This window comes from Globicephala melas, chromosome 5 (assembly GCF_963455315.2).
Source record: "Globicephala melas chromosome 5, mGloMel1.2, whole genome shotgun sequence".
NCBI lineage: Eukaryota > Metazoa > Chordata > Mammalia > Artiodactyla > Delphinidae > Globicephala > Globicephala melas.
The window spans coordinates 88,068,788-88,093,708 of NC_083318.1; positions in this window are offsets into that span (position 1 = coordinate 88,068,788).

Below are 24,921 nucleotides of genomic sequence, written 5' to 3' on the forward strand. Positions count from 1 at the left end.
ACTCAACACCTCATATTAAACGCCTAAGAATATACCTGACTAGTAAGAATCTTAAAACCTATGGATTTATATGTCTCCGAAAGAGAACCAAGCATGTGTACAGCGGCATAAACGCAGCAGTGATAGGATTGGTGAGGATTGGTGAGCAAATGCAGAACCTTTGAAGTCATATTGCAAGGTACCCATTCCATGGGTCTCAACTCTCCAGGTTTAAGGGATTCTTCCTTCAGCTACAACATGCATGTTGAACCCAGAGTATGATCCGCCTTGTGATCGGGAAACATGTTCAAATGTCTCTCAATTTTCGTCCCCCGGTACTCAGGTGCAACATTGCAGACGCTTTACTAACACTCTCCCCACTTGGAGAGTCAGTGCCTTTAACCTCCTGTTTGGCCCAGTTTGCAATTTCTGAGGAAAATGAACAGGAATAGGGAGAACCAATGAGAGACTAGCTGGAGGTGTCTGGACGGGCAAATTTAACTCTCATTTCCCACCAGGAAGAGGAATTAATCAAAGGCTCAGCGTGCCGTGCCGGAAACACACTAGGACCTGAAGCAATCCTGCGGTGTTGCGGCCAGCTCACAAGAAAGCGAGTTGAAAAAAGGAGCTCAGGGGCACTGTAATTCACAGACCTGCAGAGTTATAAATGACAGCTATCGTCCAAAAATATATTGAAGTAAGGCTGCCAATAGGACTTGAAAGCGGGGCAGAATTTCAGGAAACCGATTTCAGGAGGTAGACTGGAATTGCATGTAAAGCATAGGAAAAGAGGCAGAACGTCCAAAATGATGCACTTGGCCAAGAAGGGCGTATGCGTTTTTTCCTGAATATATTCAGGAAAAAACGCATACGCACTTTTTGGCCAACCAAGCAAGCTTGCAAAGGAAATCTGCACTACAATGAAGTCTCACTGCCCCCTGGTCAAAAGGGCCATCTGAAAAAAGTGTAAAATCCAGAAAGGCAGGACAGGCCATGGAGTCGTGGGAGCCTTGTTATGCTCATGGGCGGGATGTAAATTGCCAACAGCCACTCTGGAGAAGTGTATGGTGTTTCCTGAAACATCTAAAAAACAAAGCAACAGAGCCTAGGGCACTTCCACTTATGGTCCTATAGCTTAGGGAAATTAAAATCAAAAAGACACAGCCACCCCAAAGTTTGGGACGGCTCTGTTTACAAGAACCTCGTTTAAGGTACAAGTTCAATAACACAGAAAGCGGAAAATGGATAAAGAAGTTGTGGTACATACGTACAATGCAATATCACTCAGCAATGAAATCTATGTCATCAGGCCCATAGCAGCACAATGAGTGGATTCAGGTACGATGATTCTAAGTGAAATAAGTCACACAGAAAAAGAAACATCATAAGATATCACTACTACACGGAATGTAAACTTGCCTATACAGGAACTGAATTACAAAACAGAACAGGGTCTCAAATGTAGAAAACCAACTTATGCTTCCTTAAGGTGAAAGGTGAGTTGGGGTTCTGCATAAAACCAGAGATTGAAATTAGCACAGACACCGTTCCATAAGCCAAATATGTAACAGACAAGAGCTACTCCTTGCTCAGTGAAGTGGACTCAACACCCCATATTAAACGCCTAAGAATATACCTGACTAGTAAGAATCATAAAACCTATGGATTTATATGTCTCCAAAAGAGAATCAAGCGTGTGTACAGTGGCACAACGCAGCAGGGATAGGATTGGTGATGTTCGGTGAGCAAATGCAGACCCTTTGAAGTCATATTGCATGGTACCCATTCCATGGGTCTCAACTCTCCCGGTTTAAGGGATTCTTCCTTCAGCTAAAACATGCATGTGGAACCCAGAGTATGATCCACCGTGTGATCGGGAAACGTGTTCAAATGGGTCTCAGTTTTCATGCCCTGTTACTCGGGTGCAACATTCCAGACGCTTTACGAACTCTCTCCCCACTTGGAGAGTCAGTGCCTTTAACCTCCTGTTTGGCCCAGTTTGCAATTTCTGTGTAAGACGAACAGGAATAGGGAGAACCAATGGGAGACTAGCTGGAGGTGTCTGGATGGGCAAATTTAACTCTCGTTTTCCACCAGGAAGAGGAATTAACCAAAGGCTCAGCGTGCCATGCCGGAACCACACTAGGGCCTGAAGCAATCCTGCGGTGTTGCGGCCAGCTCACAAGAAAGCGAGTTGAAGAAAGGAGCTCAGGGGCACTGTCATTCACAAACCTGCAGAGTTATAAATGACAGCTATCGTCCAAAAATATATTGAAGTAAGGCTGCCAAGAGGACTTGAAAGCGGGGCAGAATTGCAGGAAACCGATTTCAGGAGGTAGACTGGAATTGCATGTAAAGCATAGGAAAAGAGGCAGAACGTCCATAATGATGCACTTGGCCAAAAAGGGCGTATGCGTTTTCTCCTGAATATATTCAGGAAAAAACGCATACGCCCTTTTTGGCCAACCAAGCAAGCTTGCAAATGAACTCTGCACTACAATGAAGTCTCACTGCCCCCCGGTCAAAAGGGCCATCTGAAAAAAGTGTAAAATCCAGAAAGGCAGGACAGGCCATGTAGACGTGGGAGCCTTGTTATACTCATGGGCGGGATGTAAATTGCCAACAGCCACTCTGGAGAAGTGTATGGTGTTTCCTGAAACATCTAAAAAACAAAGCAACAGAGCCTAGGGCACTTCCACTTATGGTCCTATAGCTTAGGGAAATTAAAATCAAAAAGACACAGCCACCCCAATGTTCGGGACGGCTCTGTTTACAAGAACATCGTTTACGGTACAAGTTCAATATCGCACAAAGCGAAAAATGGATAAAGAAGTTGTGGTACTTACGTACAATGCAATATCACTCAGCAATGAAATCTATGTCATCAGGCCCGTAGCAGCATAACGAGTGGATTCAGGTACGATGATTCTAAGTGAAATAAGTCACAGAGAAAAAAAAACATCATAAGATATCACTACTACACGGAATGTAAACTTGGCTACACAGGAACTGAATTACAAAACAGAACAGGGTCTCAAATGTAGAAAACCAACTTATGCTTGCTTAAGGGGAAAGGTGAGTTGGGGTGCTGCATAAAACCAGAGATTGAAATTAGCACAGATACCGTTCCATAAGCCAAATATGTAATAGACAAGAGCTACTCCTTGCTCAACGAAGTGGACTCAACACCCCATATTAAACGCCTAAGAATATACCTGACTAGTAAGAATCTTAAAACCTATGGATTTATATGTCTCCGAAAGAGAATCAAGCGTGTGTACAGCGGCATAATCGGAGCAGTGATAGGATTGGTGAGGATCGGTGAGGAAATGCAGAACCTATGAAGTCATATTGCATGGTACCCATTCCATGGGTCTCAACTCTCCAGGTTTAAGGGATTCTTCCTTCAGCTAAAACATGCATGTGGAACCCAGAGTATGATCCACTGTGAGATTGGGAAACGTGTTCAAAGGTGTCTCAGTTTTCGTCCCCTGGTACTCAGGTGCAACATGCCAGACGCTGTACTAACACTCTCCCCACTTGGAGAGTCAGTGCCTTTAACCTCCTGTTTGGCCCAGTTTGCAATTTCTGCGGAAAATGAACAGGAATAGGGAGAACCAATGAGAGACTAGCTGGAGGTGTCTGCACAGGCAAATAAACTCTCATTTCCCACCAGGAAGAGGAATTAACCAAAGGCTCAGCGTGCCATGCCGGAACCACACTAGGGCCTGAAGCAATCCTGTGGTGTTGCGGCCAGCTCACAAGAAAGCGAGTTGAAGAAAGGAGCTCAGGGGCACTGTCATTCACAAAACTGCAGAGTTATAAATGACAGCTATCGTCCAAAAATATATTGAAGTAAGGCTACCAGGAGGACTTTAAAGCGGGGCAGAATTGCAGGAAACCGATTTCAGGAGGTAGACTGGAATTGCATGTAAAGCATAGGAAAAGAGGCAGAACGTCCATAATGATGCACTTGGCCAAAAAGGGCGTATGCGTTTTTTCCTGAATATATTCAGGAAAAAACGCATATGCCCTTTTTGGCCAACCAAGCAAGCTTGCAAAGGAAATCTGCACTACAATGAAGTCTCACTGCCCCCCGGTCAAAAGGGCCATCTGAAGAAACTGTAAAATCCAGAAAGGCAGGACAGGCCATGTAAACGTGGGAGCATTGTTATGCTCATGGGCGGGATGTAAATTGCCAACAGCCACTCTGGAGAAGTGCATGGTGTTTCCTGAAACATCCAAAAAACAAAGCAACAGAGCTTAGGGCACTTCCACTTATGGTCCTATAGCTTAGGGAAATTAAAATCAAAAAGACACAGCCACCCCAAAGTTTGGGACGGCTCTGTTTACAAGAACCTCGTTTACAGTACAAGTTCAATATCGCAGAAAGCGAAAAATGGATAAAGAAGTTGTGGTACTTACGTACAATGCAATATCACTCAGCAATGAAATCTATGTCATCAGGCCCATAGCAGCATAATGAGTGGATTCAGGTACGATGATTGTAAGTGAAATAAGTCACACAGGAAAAGAAACATCATAAGATATCACTACTACACGGAATGTAAACTTGGCTACACAGGAACTGAATTACAAAACAGAACAGTGTCTCAAATGTGGAAAACCAACTTATGCTTGCTTAAGGGGAAAGGTGAGTTGGGGTGCTGCAAAAAACCAGAGATTGAAATGAGAACAGATACCGTTCCATAAGCCAAATATTTAATAGACCAGAGCTACTCCTTGCTCAAGGAAGTGGACTCAACACCCCATATTAAACGCCTAAGAATATACCTGACTAGTAAGAATCTTAAAACCTATGGATTTATATGTCTCCGAAAGAGAATCAAGCGTGTGTACAGCGGCATAATCGCAGCAGTGATAGGATTGGTGAGGATCGGTGAGGAAATGCAGAACCTATGAAGTCATATTGCATGGTACCCATTCCATGGGTCTCAACTCTCCAGGTTTAAGGGATTCTTCCTTCAGCTAAAACATGCATGTGGAACCCAGAGTATGATCCACTGTGAGATTGGGAAACGTGTTCAAAGGTGTCTCAGTTTTCGTCCCCTGGTACTCAGGTGCAACATGCCAGACGCTGTACTAACACTCTCCCCACTTGGAGAGTCAGTGCCTTTAACCTCCTGTTTGGCCCAGTTTGCAATTTCTGCGGAAAATGAACAGGAATAGGGAGAACCAATGAGAGACTAGCTGGAGGTGTCTGCACAGGCAAATAAACTCTCATTTCCCACCAGGAAGAGGAATTAACCAAAGGCTCAGCGTGCCATGCCGGAACCACACTAGGGCCTGAAGCAATCCTGCGGTGTTGCGGCCAGCTCACAAGAAAGCGATTTGAAGAAATGAGCTCAGGGGCACTGTAATTCACAAAACTGCAGAGTTATAAATGACAGCTATCGTCCAAAAATATATTGAAGTAAGGCTACCAGGAGGACTTTAAAGCGGGGCAGAATTGCAGGAAACCGATTTCAGGAGGTAGACTGGAATTGCATGTAAAGCATAGGAAAAGAGGCAGAACGTCCATAATGATGCACTTGGCCAAAAAGGGCGAATGCGTTTTTTCCTGAATATATTCAGGAAAAAACGCATATGCCCTTTTTGGCCAACCAAGCAAGCTTGCAAAGGAAATCTGCACTACAATGAAGTCTCACTGCCCCCCGGTCAAAAGGGCCATCTGAAGAAACTGTAAAATCCAGAAAGGCAGGACAGGCCATGTAAACGTGGGAGCATTGTTATGCTCATGGGCGGGATGTAAATTGCCAACAGCCACTCTGGAGAAGTGCATGGTGTTTCCTGAAACATCCAAAAAACAAAGCAACAGAGCTTAGGGCACTTCCACTTATGGTCCTATAGCTTAGGGAAATTAAAATCAAAAAGACACAGCCACCCCAAAGTTTGGGACGGCTCTGTTTACAAGAACCTCGTTTACAGTACAAGTTCAATATCGCAGAAAGCGAAAAATGGATAAAGAAGTTGTGGTACTTACGTACAATGCAATATCACTCAGCAATGAAATCTATGTCATCAGGCCCATAGCAGCATAATGAGTGGATTCAGGTACGATGATTGTAAGTGAAATAAGTCACACAGGAAAAGAAACATCATAAGATATCACTACTACACGGAATGTAAACTTGGCTACACAGGAACTGAATTACAAAACAGAACAGGGTCTCAAATGTGGAAAACCAACTTATGCTTGCTTAAGGGGAAAGGTGAGTTGGGGTGCTGCAAAAAACCAGAGATTGAAATGAGAACAGATACCGTTCCATAAGCCAAATATTTAATAGACCAGAGCTACTCCTTGCTCAAGGAAGTGGACTCAACACCCCATATTAAACGCCTAAGAATATACCTGACTAGTAAGAATCTTAAAACCTATGGATTTATATGTCTCCGAAAGAGAATCAAGCGTGTGTACAGCGGCATAATCGCAGCAGTGATAGGATTGGTGAGGATCGGTGAGGAAATGCAGAACCTATGAAGTCATATTGCATGGTACCCATTCCATGGGTCTCAACTCTCCAGGTTTAAGGGATTCTTCCTTCAGCTAAAACATGCATGTGGAACCCAGAGTATGATCCACTGTGAGATTGGGAAACGTGTTCAAAGGTGTCTCAGTTTTCGTCCCCTGGTACTCAGGTGCAACATGCCAGACGCTGTACTAACACTCTCCCCACTTGGAGAGTCAGTGCCTTTAACCTCCTGTTTGGCCCAGTTTGCAATTTCTGCGGAAAATGAACAGGAATAGGGAGAACCAATGAGAGACTAGCTGGAGGTGTCTGCACAGGCAAATAAACTCTCATTTCCCACCAGGAAGAGGAATTAACCAAAGGCTCAGCGTGCCATGCCGGAACCACACTAGGGCCTGAAGCAATCCTGCGGTGTTGCGGCCAGCTCACAAGAAAGCGATTTGAAGAAATGAGCTCAGGGGCACTGTAATTCACAAAACTGCAGAGTTATAAATGACAGCTATCGTCCAAAAATATATTGAAGTAAGGCTACCAGGAGGACTTTAAAGCGGGGCAGAATTGCAGGAAACCGATTTCAGGAGGTAGACTGGAATTGCATGTAAAGCATAGGAAAAGAGGCAGAACGTCCATAATGATGCACTTGGCCAAAAAGGGCGTATGCGTTTTTTCCTGAATATATTCAGGAAAAAACGCATATGCCCTTTTTGGCCAACCAAGCAAGCTTGCAAAGGAAATCTGCACTACAATGAAGTCTCACTGCCCCCCGGTCAAAAGGGCCATCTGAAGAAACTGTAAAATCCAGAAAGGCAGGACAGGCCATGTAAACGTGGGAGCATTGTTATGCTCATGGGCGGGATGTAAATTGCCAACAGCCACTCTGGAGAAGTGCATGGTGTTTCCTGAAACATCCAAAAAACAAAGCAACAGAGCTTAGGGCACTTCCACTTATGGTCCTATAGCTTAGGGAAATTAAAATCAAAAAGACACAGCCACCCCAAAGTTTGGGACGGCTCTGTTTACAAGAACCTCGTTTACAGTACAAGTTCAATATCGCAGAAAGCGAAAAATGGATAAAGAAGTTGTGGTACTTACGTACAATGCAATATCACTCAGCAATGAAATCTATGTCATCAGGCCCATAGCAGCATAATGAGTGGATTCAGGTACGATGATTGTAAGTGAAATAAGTCACACAGGAAAAGAAACATCATAAGATATCACTACTACACGGAATGTAAACTTGGCTACACAGGAACTGAATTACAAAACAGAACAGGGTCTCAAATGTGGAAAACCAACTTATGCTTGCTTAAGGGGAAAGGTGAGTTGGGGTGCTGCAAAAAACCAGAGATTGAAATGAGAACAGATACCGTTCCATAAGCCAAATATTTAATAGACCAGAGCTACTCCTTGCTCAAGGAAGTGGACTCAACACCCCATATTAAACGCCTAAGAATATACCTGACTAGTAAGAATCTTAAAACCTATGGATTTATATGTCTCCGAAAGAGAATCAAGCGTGTGTACAGCGGCATAATCGCAGCAGTGATAGGATTGGTGAGGATCGGTGAGGAAATGCAGAACCTATGAAGTCATATTGCATGGTACCCATTCCATGGGTCTCAACTCTCCAGGTTTAAGGGATTCTTCCTTCAGCTAAAACATGCATGTGGAACCCAGAGTATGATCCACTGTGAGATTGGGAAACGTGTTCAAAGGTGTCTCAGTTTTCGTCCCCTGGTACTCAGGTGCAACATGCCAGACGCTGTACTAACACTCTCCCCACTTGGAGAGTCAGTGCCTTTAACCTCCTGTTTGGCCCAGTTTGCAATTTCTGCGGAAAATGAACAGGAATAGGGAGAACCAATGAGAGACTAGCTGGAGGTGTCTGCACAGGCAAATAAACTCTCATTTCCCACCAGGAAGAGGAATTAACCAAAGGCTCAGCGTGCCATGCCGGAACCACACTAGGGCCTGAAGCAATCCTGCGGTGTTGCGGCCAGCTCACAAGAAAGCGAGTTGAAGAAATGAGCTCAGGGGCACTGTAATTCACAAAACTGCAGAGTTATAAATGACAGCTATCGTCCAAAAATATATTGAAGTAAGGCTACCAGGAGGACTTTAAAGCGGGGCAGAATTGCAGGAAACCGATTTCAGGAGGTAGACTGGAATTGCATGTAAAGCATAGGAAAAGAGGCAGAACGTCCATAATGATGCACTTGGCCAAAAAGGGCGTATGCGTTTTTTCCTGAATATATTCAGGAAAAAACGCATATGCCCTTTTTGGCCAACCAAGCAAGCTTGCAAAGGAAATCTGCACTACAATGAAGTCTCACTGCCCCCAGGTCAAAAGGGCCATCTGAAGAAACTGTAAAATCCAGAAAGGCAGGACAGGCCATGTAAACGTGGGAGCATTGTTATGCTCATGGGCGGGATGTAAATTGCCAACAGCCACTCTGGAGAAGTGCATGGTGTTTCCTGAAACATCCAAAAAACAAAGCAACAGAGCTTAGGGCACTTCCACTTATGGTCCTATAGCTTAGGGAAATTAAAATCAAAAAGACACAGCCACCCCAAAGTTTGGGACGGCTCTGTTTACAAGAACCTCGTTTACAGTACAAGTTCAATATCGCAGAAAGCGAAAAATGGATAAAGAAGTTGTGGTACTTACGTACAATGCAATATCACTCAGCAATGAAATCTATGTCATCAGGCCCATAGCAGCATAATGAGTGGATTCAGGTACGATGATTGTAAGTGAAATAAGTCACACAGAAAAAGAAACATCATAAGATATCACTACTACACGGAATGTAAACTTGGCTACACAGGAACTGAATTACAAAACAGAACAGGGTCTCAAATGTGGAAAACCAACTTATGCTTGCTTAAGGGGAAAGGTGAGTTGGGGTGCTGCAAAAAACCAGAGATTGAAATGAGAACAGATACCGTTCCATAAGCCAAATATTTAATAGACCAGAGCTACTCCTTGCTCAAGGAAGTGGACTCAACACCCCATATTAAACGCCTAAGAATATACCTGACTAGTAAGAATCTTAAAACCTATGGATTTATATGTCTCCGAAAGAGAATCAATCGTGTGTACAGCGGCATAAACGCAGCAGTGATAGGATTGGTGAGGATTGGTGAGCAAATGCAGACCCTTTGAAGTCATATTGCATGGTACACATTCCATGGGTCTCAACTCTCCAGGTTTAAGGGATTCTTCCTTCAGCTACAACATGCATGTTGAACCCAGAGTATGATCCACCGTGTGATCGAGAAACGTGTTCAAATGTGTCTCAATTTTCGTCCCCCGGTACTCAGGTGCAACATTCCAGACGCTTTACTAACACTCTCCCCACTTGGAGAGTCAGTGCCTTTAACCTCCTGTTTGGCCCAGTTTGCAATTTCTGTGTAAGATGAACAGGAATAGGGAGAACCAATGAGAGACTAGCTGGAGGTGTCTGAACTGGCAAATTTAACTCTCATTTCCCACCAGGAAGAGGAGTTAACCAAAGGCACAGCGTGCCGTGCCAGAACCACACTAGGGCCTGAAGCAATCCTGCGGTGTTGCGGCCAGCTCACAAGAAAGCGAGTTGAAGAAAGGAGCTCAGGGGCACTGTCATTCACAGACCTGCAGAGTTATAAATGACAGCTATCATCCAAAAATATATTGAAGTAAGGCTGCCAAGAGGACTTGAAAGCGGGGCAGAATTGCAGGAAACCGATTTCAGGAGGTAGACTGGAATTGCATGTAAAGCATAGGAAAAGAGGCAGAACGTCCACAATGATGCACTTGGCCAAAAAGGGCATATGCGTTTTTTCGTCAGGAAATAACGCATACGCACTTTTTGGCCAAGCAAGCAAGCTTGCAAAGGAAATCTGCACAACAATGAAGTCTCACTGCCCCCCGACCAAAAGGGCCATCTGAAAAAAGTGTAAAATCCAGAAAGGCAGGACAGGCCATGGAGAACTGGAAGACTTGTTATGCTCATGGGCGGGATGTAAATTGCCAACAGCCATTCTGGAGAAGTGTATGGTGTTTCCTGAAACATCTAAAAAACAAAGCAACAGAGCCTAGGGCACTTCCACTTATGGTCCTATAGCTTAGGGAAATTAAAATCAAAAAGACACAGCCACCCCAAAGTTTGGGATGGCTCTGTTTACAAGAACCTCGTTTACGGTACAAGTTCAATATCACAGAAAGAAAAAAATGGATAAAGAAGTTGTGGTACTTACGTACAATGCAATATCACTCAGCAATGAAATCTATGTCATCAGGCCCATAGCAGCATAACGAGTGGATTCAGGTACGATGATTATAATTGAAATAATTCACAGAGAAAAAAAAACATCATAAGATATCACTACTACACGGAATGTAAACTTGGCTACCCAGGAACTGAATTACAAAACAGAACAGGGTCTCAAATGTAGAAAACCAACTTATGCTTGCTTAAGGGGAAAGGTGAGTTGGGGTGCTGCATAAAACCAGACATTGAAATTAGCACAGATACCGTTCCATAAGCCAAATATGTAATAGACAAGAGCTACTCCTTGCTCAACGAAGTGGACACTACACCCCATATTAAACGCGTAAGAATATACCTGACTAGTAAGAATCTTAAAACCTATGGATTTATATGTCTCCGAAAGAGAATCAAGCGTGTGTACAGCGGCATAAAGGCAGCAGTGATAGGATTGGTGAGGTTCGGTGAACACATGCAGACCCTTTGAAGTCATATTGCATGGTACCCATTCCATGGGTCTCAATTCTCCAGGTTTAAGGGATTCTTCCTTCAGCTAAAACATGCATGTGGAACCCAGAGTATGATCCACCGTGTGATCGGGAAACGTGTTCAAATATGTCAGTTTTCGTCCCCTGGTACTCGGGTGCAACATTCCAGATGCTTTACTAACACTCTCCCCACTTGGAGAGTCAGTGCCTTTAACCTCCTGTTTGGCCCAGTTTGCAATTTCTGCGGAAAATGAACAGGAATAGGGAGAACCAATGAGAGACTAGCTGGAGGTGTCTGGACGGGCAAATTTAACTCTCATTTCCCACCAGGAAGAGGAATTAACCAAAGGCTCAGCGTGCTATGCCGGAACCATACTAGGACCTGAAACGATGCTGCGGTGTTGTGGCCAGCTCACAAGAAAGCGAGTTGAAGAAAGGAGCTCAGGGGCACTGTAATTCACAAACCTGCAAAGTTATAAATGACAGCTATCGTCCAAAAATATATTGAAGTAAGGCTGCCAAGAGGACTTGAAAGCGGGACAGAATTGCAGGAAACCGATTTCAGGAGGTAGACTGGAATTGCATGTAAAGCATAGGAAAAGAGGCAGAACGTCCACAATGATGCACTTGGCCAAAAAGGGCGTATGCGTTTTTTCCTGAATATATTCAGGAAAAAACGCATACGCACTTTTTGGCCAACCAAGCAAGCTTGCAAATGAAACTTGCACTACAATGATGTCTCACTGCCCCCCGGTCAAAAGGGCCATCTGAAAAAAGTGTAAAATCCAAAAAGGCAGGACAGGACATGGAGAACTGGGAGCCTTGTTATGCTCATGGGCGGGATGTAAATTGCCAACAGCCACTCTGGAGAAGTGTATGGTGTTTCCTGAAACATCTAAAAAACAAAGCAACAGAGCCTAGGGCACTTCCACTTATGGTCCTATAGCTTAGGGAAATTAAAATCAAAAAGACACAGCCACTCCAATGTTTGGGACGGCTAAGTTTACAAGAACCTCGTTTACAGTACAAGTTCAATATCACAGATAGTGAAAAATGGATAAAGAAGTTGTGGGACTTACGTACAATGCAATATCACTCAGCAATGAAATCTATGTCATCAGGCCCATAGCAGCATAATGAGTGGATTCAGGTACGATGATTCTAAGTGAAATAAGTCACACAGAAAAAGAAACATCATAAGATATCACTACTACACGGCATGTAAACTTGGCTACACAGGAACTGAATTACAAAACAGAACAGGGTCTCAAACGTAGAAAACCACCTTATGCTTGCTTAAGGGGAAAGGTGAGTTGGGGTGCTGCATAAAACCAGAGATTGAAATTAGCACAGATACCGTTCCATAAGGCAAATATGTAATAGAAAAGAATTGCTCCTTGCTCAACGAAGTGGACTCTACACCCCATATTAAACGCCTAAGAATATACCTGACTAGTAAGAATCTTAAAACCTATGGATTTATATGTCTCCAAAAGAGAATCAAGCGTGTGTACAGCGGCAGAAACGCAGCAGTGATAGGATTGGTGAGGTTCGGTGAGCAAATGCAGACCCTTTGAAGTCATATTGCATGGTACCCATTCCATGGGTCTCAACTCTCCAGGTTTAAGGGATTCTTCCTTCAGCTAAAACATGCATGTGGAACCCAGAGTATCATCTACCGTGTGATCGGGAAACGTGTTCAAATGTGACTCAGTTTTCGTCCCCTGGTACTCGGGTGCAACATTCCAGACGCTTTACTAACACTCTCCCCACTTGGAGAGTCAGGGCCTTTAACCTCCTGTTTGGCCCAGTTTGCAATTTTTGCGGAAAATGAACAGGAATAGGGAGAACCAATGAGAGACTAGCTGGAGGTGTCTGGACGGGAAAATTTAACTCTCATTTCCCACCAGGAAGAGGAATTAACCAAAGGCTCAGCGTGCCATGCCGGAACCACACTAGGGCCTGAAGCAATCCTGCGGTGTTGCGGCCAGCTCACAAGAAAGCGAGTTGAAGAAATGAGCTCAGGGGCACTGTAATTCACAAAACTGCAGAGTTATAAATGACAGCTATCGTCCAAAAATATATTGAAGTAAGGCTACCAGGAGGACTTTAAAGCGGGGCAGAATTGCAGGAAATCGATTTCAGGAGGTAGACTGGAATTGCATGTAAAGCATAGGAAAAGAGGCAGAACGTCCATAATGATGCACTTGGCCAAAAAGGGCGTATGCGTTTTTTCCTGAATATATTCAGGAAAAAACGCATATGCCCTTTTTGGCCAACCAAGCAAGCTTGCAAAGGAAATCTGCACTACAATGAAGTCTCACTGCCCCCAGGTCAAAAGGGCCATCTGAAGAAACTGTAAAATCCAGAAAGGCAGGACAGGCCATGTAAACGTGGGAGCATTGTTATGCTCATGGGCGGGATGTAAATTGCCAACAGCCACTCTGGAGAAGTGCATGGTGTTTCCTGAAACATCCAAAAAACAAAGCAACAGAGCTTAGGGCACTTCCACTTATGGTCCTATAGCTTAGGGAAATTAAAATCAAAAAGACACAGCCACCCCAAAGTTTGGGACGGCTCTGTTTACAAGAACCTCGTTTACAGTACAAGTTCAATATCGCAGAAAGCGAAAAATGGATAAAGAAGTTGTGGTACTTACGTACAATGCAATATCACTCAGCAATGAAATCTATGTCATCAGGCCCATAGCAGCATAATGAGTGGATTCAGGTACGATGATTGTAAGTGAAATAAGTCACACAGAAAAAGAAACATCATAAGATATCACTACTACACGGAATGTAAACTTGGCTACACAGGAACTGAATTACAAAACAGAACAGGGTCTCAAATGTGGAAAACCAACTTATGCTTGCTTAAGGGGAAAGGTGAGTTGGGGTGCTGCAAAAAACCAGAGATTGAAATGAGAACAGATACCGTTCCATAAGCCAAATATTTAATAGACCAGAGCTACTCCTTGCTCAAGGAAGTGGACTCAACACCCCATATTAAACGCCTAAGAATATACCTGACTAGTAAGAATCTTAAAACCTATGGATTTATATGTCTCCGAAAGAGAATCAATCGTGTGTACAGCGGCATAAACGCAGCAGTGATAGGATTGGTGAGGATTGGTGAGCAAATGCAGACCCTTTGAAGTCATATTGCATGGTACACATTCCATGGGTCTCAACTCTCCAGGTTTAAGGGATTCTTCCTTCAGCTACAACATGCATGTTGAACCCAGAGTATGATCCACCGTGTGATCGAGAAACGTGTTCAAATGTGTCTCAATTTTCGTCCCCCGGTACTCAGGTGCAACATTCCAGACGCTTTACTAACACTCTCCCCACTTGGAGAGTCAGTGCCTTTAACCTCCTGTTTGGCCCAGTTTGCAATTTCTGTGTAAGACGAACAGGAATAGGGAGAACCAATGAGAGACTAGCTGGAGGTGTCTGAACTGGCAAATTTAACTCTCATTTCCCACCAGGAAGAGGAGTTAACCAAAGGCACAGCGTGCCGTGCCAGAACCACACTAGGGCCTGAAGCAATCCTGCGGTGTTGCGGCCAGCTCACAAGAAAGCGAGTTGAAGAAAGGAGCTCAGGGGCACTGTCATTCACAGACCTACAGAGTTATAAATGACAGCTATCATCCAAAAATATATTGAAGTAAGGCTGCCAAGAGGACTTGAAAGCGGGGCAGAATTGCAGGAAACCGATTTCAGGAGGTAGACTGGAATTGCATGTAAAGCATAGGAAAAGAGGCAGAACGTCCACAATGATGCACTTGGCCAAAAAGGGCATATGCGTTTTTTCGTCAGGAAATAACGCATACGCACTTTTTGGCCAAGCAAGCAAGCTTGCAAAGGAAATCTGCACAACAATGAAGTCTCACTGCCCCCCGATCAAAAGGGCCATCTGAAAAAAGTGTAAAATCCAGAAAGGCAGGACAGGCCATGGAGAACTGGAAGAATTGTTATGCTCATGGGCGGGATGTAAATTGCCAACAGCCATTCTGGAGAAGTGTATGGTGTTTCCTGAAACATCTAAAAAACAAAGCAACAGAGCCTAGGGCACTTCCACTTATGGTCCTATAGCTTAGGGAAATTAAAATCAAAAAGACACAGCCACCCCAAAGTTTGGGATGGCTCTGTTTACAAGAACCTCGTTTACGGTACAAGTTCAATATCACAGAAAGAAAAAAATGGATAAAGAAGTTGTGGTACTTACGTACAATGCAATATCACTCAGCAATGAAATCTATGTCATCAGGCCCATAGCAGCATAACGAGTGGATTCAGGTACGATGATTATAATTGAAATAATTCACAGAGAAAAAAAAACATCATAAGATATCACTACTACACGGAATGTAAACTTGGCTACCCAGGAACTGAATTACAAAACAGAACAGGGTCTCAAATGTAGAAAACCAACTTATGCTTGCTTAAGGGGAAAGGTGAGTTGGGGTGCTGCATAAAACCAGACATTGAAATTAGCACAGATACCGTTCCATAAGCCAAATATGTAATAGACAAGAGCTACTCCTTGCTCAACGAAGTGGACACTACACCCCATATTAAACGCGTAAGAATATACCTGACTAGTAAGAATCTTAAAACCTATGGATTTATATGTCTCCGAAAGAGAATCAAGCGTGTGTACAGCGGCATAAAGGCAGCAGTGATAGGATTGGTGAGGTTCGGTGAACACATGCAGACCCTTTGAAGTCATATTGCATGGTACCCATTCCATGGGTCTCAATTCTCCAGGTTTAAGGGATTCTTCCTTCAGCTAAAACATGCATGTGGAACCCAGAGTATGATCCACCGTGTGATCGGGAAACGTGTTCAAATATGTCAGTTTTCGTCCCCTGGTACTCGGGTGCAACATTCCAGATGCTTTACTAACACTCTCCCCACTTGGAGAGTCAGTGCCTTTAACCTCCTGTTTGGCCCAGTTTGCAATTTCTGCGGAAAATGAACAGGAATAGGGAGAACCAATGAGAGACTAGCTGGAGGTGTCTGGACGGGCAAATTTAACTCTCATTTCCCACCAGGAAGAGGAATTAACCAAAGGCTCAGCGTGCTATGCCGGAACCATACTAGGACCTGAAACGATGCTGCGGTGTTGTGGCCAGCTCACAAGAAAGCGAGTTGAAGAAAGGAGCTAAGGGGCACTGTAATTCACAAACCTGCAAAGTTATAAATGACAGCTATCGTCCAAAAATATATTGAAGTAAGGCTGCCAAGAGGACTTGAAAGCGGGACAGAATTGCAGGAAACCGATTTCAGGAGGTAGACTGGAATTGCATGTAAAGCATAGGAAAAGAGGCAGAACGTCCACAATGATGCACTTGGCCAAAAAGGGCGTATGCGTTTTTTCCTGAATATATTCAGGAAAAAACGCATACGCACTTTTTGGCCAACCAAGCAAGCTTGCAAATGAAACTTGCACTACAATGATGTCTCACTGCCCCCCGGTCAAAAGGGCCATCTGAAAAAAGTGTAAAATCCAAAAAGGCAGGACAGGACATGGAGAACTGGGAGCCTTGTTATGCTCATGGGCGGGATGTAAATTGCCAACAGCCACTCTGGAGAAGTGTATGGTGTTTCCTGAAACATCTAAAAAACAAAGCAACAGAGCCTAGGGCACTTCCACTTATGGTCCTATAGCTTAGGGAAATTAAAATCAAAAAGACACAGCCACCCCAATGTTTGGGACGGCTAAGTTTACAAGAACCTCGTTTACAGTACAAGTTCAATATCACAGATAGTGAAAAATGGATAAAGAAGTTGTGGGACTTACGTACAATGCAATATCACTCAGCAATGAAATCTATGTCATCAGGCCCATAGCAGCATAATGAGTGGATTCAGGTACGATGATTCTAAGTGAAATAAGTCACACAGAAAAAGAAACATCATAAGATATCACTACTACACGGCATGTAAACTTGGCTACACAGGAACTGAATTACAAAACAGAACAGGGTCTCAAACGTAGAAAACCACCTTATGCTTGCTTAAGGGGAAAGGTGAGTTGGGGTGCTGCATAAAACCAGAGATTGAAATTAGCACAGATACCGTTCCATAAGGCAAATATGTAATAGAAAAGAATTGCTCCTTGCTCAACGAAGTGGACTCTACACCCCATATTAAACGCCTAAGAATATACCTGACTAGTAAGAATCTTAAAACCTATGGATTTATATGTCTCCAAAAGAGAATCAAGCGTGTGTACAGCGGCAGAAACGCAGCAGTGATAGGATTGGTGAGGTTCGGTGAGCAAATGCAGACCCTTTGAAGTCATATTGCATGGTACCCATTCCATGGGTCTCAACTCTCCAGGTTTAAGGGATTCTTCCTTCAGCTAAAACATGCATGTGGAACCCAGAGTATGATCTACCGTGTGATCGGGAAACGTGTTCAAATGTGACTCAGTTTTCGTCCCCTGGTACTCGGGTGCAACATTCCAGACGCTTTACTAACACTCTCCCCACTTGGAGAGTCAGGGCCTTTAACCTCCTGTTTGGCCCAGTTTGCAATTTTTGCGGAAAATGAACAGGAATAGGGAGAACCAATGAGAGACTAGCTGGAGGTGTCTGGACGGGAAAATTTAACTCTCATTTCCCACCAGGAAGAGGAATTAACCAAAGGCTCAGCGTGCAATGCCGGAACCACACTAGGGCCTGAAACGATGCTGCGGTGTTGCGGCCAGCTCACAAGAAAGTGAGTTGAAGAAAGGAGCTCAGGGGCACTGTAATTCACAAACCTGCAGAGTTATAAATGACAGCTATCGTCCAAAAATATATTGAAGTAAGGCTGCCAAGAGGACTTGAAAGCGGGGCAGAAATGCAGGAAACTGATTTCAGGAGGTAGACTGGAATTGCATGTAAAGCATAGGAAAAGAGGCAGAACGTCCACAATGATGCACTTGGCCAAAAAGGGCGTATGCGTTTTTTCCTGAATATATTCAGGAAAAAACGCATACGCCCTTTTTGGCCAACCAAGCAAGCTTGCAAAGGAAATCTGCACTACAATGAAGTCTCACTGCCCCCCCGATCAAAAGGGCCATCTGAAAAAAGTGTAAAATCCAGAAAGGCAGGACAGGCCATGGAGACGTGGGATCCTTGTTATGCTGATGGGCGGGATGTAAATTGCCCACAGCCACTCTGGAGAAGTGTATGGTGTTTCCCGAAACATCTAAAAAACAAAGCAACAGAGCCTAGGGCACTTCCACTTATGGTCCAATAGCTTAGGGAAATTAAAATCTAAAAGACACAGCCACCTCAAAGTTTGGGATGGCTCTGTTTACAAGAACCTCATTTACGGTACAAGTTCAACATCACAGAAAGCAAAAAATGGATAAAGAAGTTGTGGTACTTACGTACAGTGCAATATCACTCAGCAATGAAATCTATGTCATCAGGCCCGTAGCAGCATAACGAGTGGATTCAGGTACGATGATTCTAAGTGAAATAAGTCACAGAGAAAAAGAAACATCATAAGATATCACTACTGCACGGAATGTAAACTTGGCTACCCAGGAACTGAATTACAAAACAGAACAGGGTCTCAAATGTAGAAAACCAACTTATGCTTGCTTAAGGGGAAAGGTGAGTTGGGGTGCTGCATAAAACCAGACATTGAAATTAGCACAGATACCGTTCCATAAGCCAAATATTTAATAGACAAGAGCTACTCCTTGCTCAACGAAGAGGACTCAACACCCCATATTAAACGCCAAAGAATATACCTGACTAGTAAGAATCTTAAAACCTATGGATTTATATTTCTCCGAAAGAGAATCAAGCGTGTGTACAGTGGCATTAACGCAGCAGTGATAGGACTGGTGAGGTTCGGTGAGCAAATGCAGACCCTTTGAAGTCATATTGCATGGTACCCATTCCATGGGTCTCAACTCTCCAGGTTTAAGGGATTCTTCCTTCAGCTAAAACATGCATGTGGAACCCAGAGTATGATCCACCGTGTGATCGGGAAACGTGTTCAAAGGTGTCTCAGTTTTCGTCCCCCGGTACTCGGGTGCAACATTCCAGACGCTTTACTAACACTCTCCCCACTTGGAGAGTCAGTGCCTTTAACCTCCTGTTTGGCCCAGTTTGCAATTTCTGCGGAAAATGAACAGGAATAGGGAGAACCAATGAGAGACTAGCTGGAGGTGTCTGGACGGGCAAATTTAACTCTCATTTCCCACCAGGAAGAGGAATTAACCAAAGGCTCAGCGTGCAATGCCGGAACCACACTAGGGCCTGAAACGATGCTGCGGTGTTGCGGCCAGCTCACAAGAAAGCGAGTTGAAGAAAGGAGCTCAGGGGCACTGTAATTCACAAACCTGCAGAGTTATAAATGACAGCTATCGTCCAAAAATATATTGAAGTAAGGCTGCCAAGAGGACTTGAAAGCGGGGCAGAATTGCAGGAAACCGATTTCAGGAGGTAGACTGGAATTGCATTGAAAGCATAGGAAAAGAGGCAGAACGTCCACAATGATGCACTTGGCCAAAAAGGGCGTATGCGTTTTTTCCTGAATATACTCAGGAAAAAACGCATACGCCCTTTTTGGCCAACCAAGCAAGCTTGCAAAGGAAATCTGCACTACAATGAAGTCTCACTGCCCCCCGGTCAAAAGGGCCATCTGAAAAAAGTGTAAAATCCAGAAAGGCAGGACAGGCCATGGAGAACTGGGAGCCTTGTTATGCTGATGGGCGGGATGTAAATTGCCAACAGCCACTCTGGAGAAGTGTATGGTGTTTCCTGAAACATCTAAAAAACAAAGCAACAGAGCCTAGGGCACTTCCACTTATGCTCCTATAGCTTAGGGAAATTAAATCAAAAATACACAGCCACCCCAAAGTTTGGGATGGTTCTGTTTACAAGAACCTCATTTACGGTAAAAGTTCAATATCACAGAAAGTGAAAAATGGATATAGAAGTTGTGGTACTTACGTACAATGCAATATCACTCAGCAATGAAATCTATGTCATCAGGCCCATAGCAGCATAACGAGTGGATTCAGGTACGATGATTCTAAGTGAAATAAGTCACAGAGAAAAAAAAACATCATAAGATATCACTACTACACGGAATGTAAACTTGGCTACCCAGGAACTGAATTACAAAACAGAACAGGGTCTCAAATGTAGAAAACCAACTTATGCTTGCTTAAGGGGAAAGGTGAGTTGGGGTGCTGCATATAACCAGAGATTGAAATTAGCACAGATACCGTTCCATAAGCCAAATACGTAATAGACAAGAGCTACTCCTTGCTCAACGAAGTGGACTCAACACCCCATATTAAACGCCTAAGAATATACCTGACTAGTAAGAATCTTAAAACCTATGGATGTATATGTCTCTGAAAGAGAATCAAGCGTGTGTACAGCGGCATAAACGCAGCAGTGATAGGATTGGTGAGGTTCGGTGAGCAAATGCAGACCCTTTGAAGTCATATTGCATGGTACGCATTCCATGGATCTCAACTCTCCAGGTTTAAGGGATGCTTCCTTCAGCTAAAACATGCATGTGGAACCCAGAGTATGATCCACCGTGTGATCGGAAAACGTGTTCAAATGGGTCAGATTTCGTCCCCTGGTACTCGGGTGCAACATTCCAGACGCTTTACTAACTCTCTCCCCTCTTGGAGAGTCAGTGCCTTTAACCTCCTGTTTGGCCCAGTTTGCAATTTCTGCGGAAAATGAACAGGAATAGGGAGAACCAATGAGAGACTAGCTGGAGGTGTCTGGACGGGAAAATTTAACTCTCATTTCCCACCAGGAAGAGGAATTAACCAAAGGCTCAGCGTGCAATGCCGGAACCACACTAGGGCCTGAAACGATGCTGCGGTGTTGCGGCCAGCTCACAAGAAAGTGAGTTGAAGAAAGGAGCTCAGGGGCACTGTAATTCACAAACCTGCAGAGTTATAAATGACAGCTATCGTCCAAAAATATATTGAAGTAAGGCTGCCAAGAGGACTTGAAAGCGGGGCAGAATTGCAGGAAACTGATTTCAGGAGGTAGACTGGAATTGCATGTAAAGCATAGGAAAAGAGGCAGAACGTCCACAATGATGCACTTGGCCAAAAAGGGCGTATGCGTTTTTTCCTGAATATATTCAGGAAAAAACGCATACGCCCTTTTTGGCCAACCAAGCAAGCTTGCAAAGGAAATCTGCACTACAATGAAGTCTCACTGCCCCCCCGATCAAAAGGGCCATCTGAAAAAAGTGTAAAATCCAGAAAGGCAGGACAGGCCATGGAGACGTGGGATCCTTGTTATGCTGATGGGCGGGATGTAAATTGCCCACAGCCACTCTGGAGAAGTGTATGGTGTTTCCTGAAACATCTAAAAAACAAAGCAACAGAGCCTAGGGCACTTCCACTTATGGTCCTATAGCTTAGGGAAATTAAAATCAAGAAGACACAGCCACCCCAAAGTTTGGGACGGCTCTGTTTACAAGAACCTCATTTACGGTACAAGTTCAATATCACAGAAAGCAAAAAATGGATAAAGAAGTTGTGGTACTTACGTACTATGCAATATCACTCAGCAATGAAATCTATATCATCAGGCCCGTAGCAGCATAATGAGTGGATTCAGGTACGATGATTCTAAGTGAAATAAGTCACACAGAAAAAGAAATATCATAAGATATCACTACTACACGGAATGTACACTTGGCTACACAGGAACTGAATTACAAAACAGAACAGGGTCTCAAATGTTGAAAACCAACTTATGCTTGCTTAAGGGGAAAGGTGAGTTGGGGTGCTGCATAAAACCAGAGATTGAAATTAGCACAGATACCGTTCTATAAGCCAAATATGTAATAGACAAGAGCTACTCCTTGCTCAAAGAAGTGGACTCTACACCCCGTATTACACGCCTAAGAATATACCTGAATAGTAAGAATCTTAAAACCTATGGATTTATATGTCTCCGAAAGAGAATCAAGTGTGTGTACAGTGGCATAAACGCAGCAGTGATAGGATTGGTGAGGATCGGTGAGCAAATGCAGACCCTTTGAAGTCATATTGCATGGTACCCATTCCATGGGTCTCAACTCTCCAGGTTTAATGGATTCTTCCTTCAGCTAAAACATGCATGTGGAACCCAGAGTATGATCTACCGTGTGATCGGGAAACGTGTTCAAATGTGTCAGTTTTCATCCCCTGGTACTCGGGTGCAACATTCCAGACGCTTTACAAACAATCTCCCCACTTGGAGAGTCAGTGCCTTTAACCTCCTGTTTGGCCCAGTTTGCAATTTCTGCTGAAAATGAACAGGAATAGGGAGAACCAATGAGAGACTAGCTGGAGGTGTCTGGACAGGCAAATTTAACTCTCATTTCCCACCAGGAAGAGGAATTAACCAAAGGCTCAGCGTGCCATGCCGGAACCACACTAGGGCCTGAAGCAATCCTGCGGTGTTGCGGCCAGCTCACAAGAAAGCGAGTTGAAGAAAGGAGCTCAGGGGCACTGTCATTCACAAACCTGCAGAGTTATAAATGACAGCTATCGTCCAAAAATATATTGAAGTAAGGCTGCCAAGAGGACTTGAAAGCGGGGCAGAATTGCAGGAAACCGATTTCAGGAGGTAGACTGGAATTGCATGTAAAGCATAGGAAAAGAGGCAGAACGTCCACAATGATGCACTTGGCCAAAAAGGGCGTATGCGTTTTTTTCCTCAGGAAAAAACGCATACGCCCTTTTTGGCCACCCAAGCAAGCTTGCAAACGAAATCTGCACTACAATGAAGTCTCACTGCCCCCCGGTCAAAAGGGCCATCTGAAAAAAGTGTAAAATCCAGAAAGGCAGGACAGGCCATGGAGTCGTGGGAGCCTTGTTATGCTCATGGGCGGGATGTAAATTGCCAACAGCCACTCTGGAGAAGTGTATGGTGTTTCCTGAAACATCTAAAAAACAAAGCAACAGAGCCTAGGGCACTTCCACTTATGGTCCTATAGCTTAGGGAAATTAAAATCAAAAAGACACAGCCACCCCAAAGTTTGGGACGGCTCTGTTTACAAGAACCTCGTTTAAGGTACAAGTTCAATAACACAGAAAGCGGAAAATGGATAAAGAAGTTGTGGTACATACGTACAATGCAATATCACTCAGCAATGAAATCTATGTCATCAGGCCCATAGCAGCATAATGAGTGGATTCAGGTACGATGATTCTAAGTGAAATAAGTCACACAGAAAAAGAAACATCATAAGATATCACTACTACACGGAATGTAAACTTGCCTATACAGGAACTGAATTACAAAACAGAACAGGGTCTCAAATGTAGAAAACCAACTTATGCTTCCTTAAGGTGAAAGGTGAGTTGGGGTTCTGCATAAAACCAGAGATTGAAATTAGCACAGACACCGTTCCATAAGCCAAATATGTAACAGACAAGAGCTACTCCTTGCTCAGTGAAGTGGACTCAACACCCCATATTAAACGCCTAAGAATATACCTGACTAGTAAGAATCTTAAAACCTATGGATTTATATGTCTCCAAAAGAGAATCAAGCGTGTGTACAGTGGCACAACGCAGCAGGGATAGGATTGGTGATGTTCGGTGAGCAAATGCAGACCCTTTGAAGTCATATTGCATGGTACCCATTCCATGGGTCTCAACTCTCCCGGTTTAAGGGATTCTTCCTTCAGCTAAAACATGCATGTGGAACCCAGAGTATGATCCACCGTGTGATCGGGAAACGTGTTCAAATGGGTCTCAGTTTTCATGCCCTGTTACTCGGGTGCAACATTCCAGACGCTTTACGAACTCTCTCCCCACTTGGAGAGTCAGTGCCTTTAACCTCCTGTTTGGCCCAGTTTGCAATTTCTGTGTAAGACGAACAGGAATAGGGAGAACCAATGGGAGACTAGCTGGAGGTGTCTGGATGGGCAAATTTAACTCTCGTTTTCCACCAGGAAGAGGAATTAACCAAAGGCTCAGCGTGCCATGCCGGAACCACACTAGGGCCTGAAGCAATCCTGCGGTGTTGCGGCCAGCTCACAAGAAAGCGAGTTGAAGAAAGGAGCTCAGGGGCACTGTCATTCACAAACCTGCAGAGTTATAAATGACAGCTATCGTCCAAAAATATATTGAAGTAAGGCTGCCAAGAGGACTTGAAAGCGGGGCAGAATTGCAGGAAACCGATTTCAGGAGGTAGACTGGAATTGCATGTAAAGCATAGGAAAAGAGGCAGAACGTCCATAATGATGCACTTGGCCAAAAAGGGCGTATGCGTTTTCTCCTGAATATATTCAGGAAAAAACGCATACGCCCTTTTTGGCCAACCAAGCAAGCTTGCAAAGGAAATCTGCACTACAATGAAGTCTCACTGCCCCCCGGTCAAAAGGGCCATCTGAAAAAAGTGTAAAATCCAGAAAGGCAGGACAGGCCATGTAGACGTGGGAGCCTTGTTATGCTCATGGGCGGGATGTAAATTGCCAACAGCCACTCTGGAGAAGTGTATGGTGTTTCCTGAAACATCTAAAAAACAAAGCAACAGAGCCTAGGGCACTTCCACTTATGGTCCTATAGCTTAGGGAAATTAAAATCAAAAAGACACAGCCACCCCAATGTTTGGGACGGCTCTGTTTACAAGAACATCGTTTACGGTACAAGTTCAATATCGCACAAAGCGAAAAATGGATAAAGAAGTTGTGGTACTCACGTACAATGCAATAT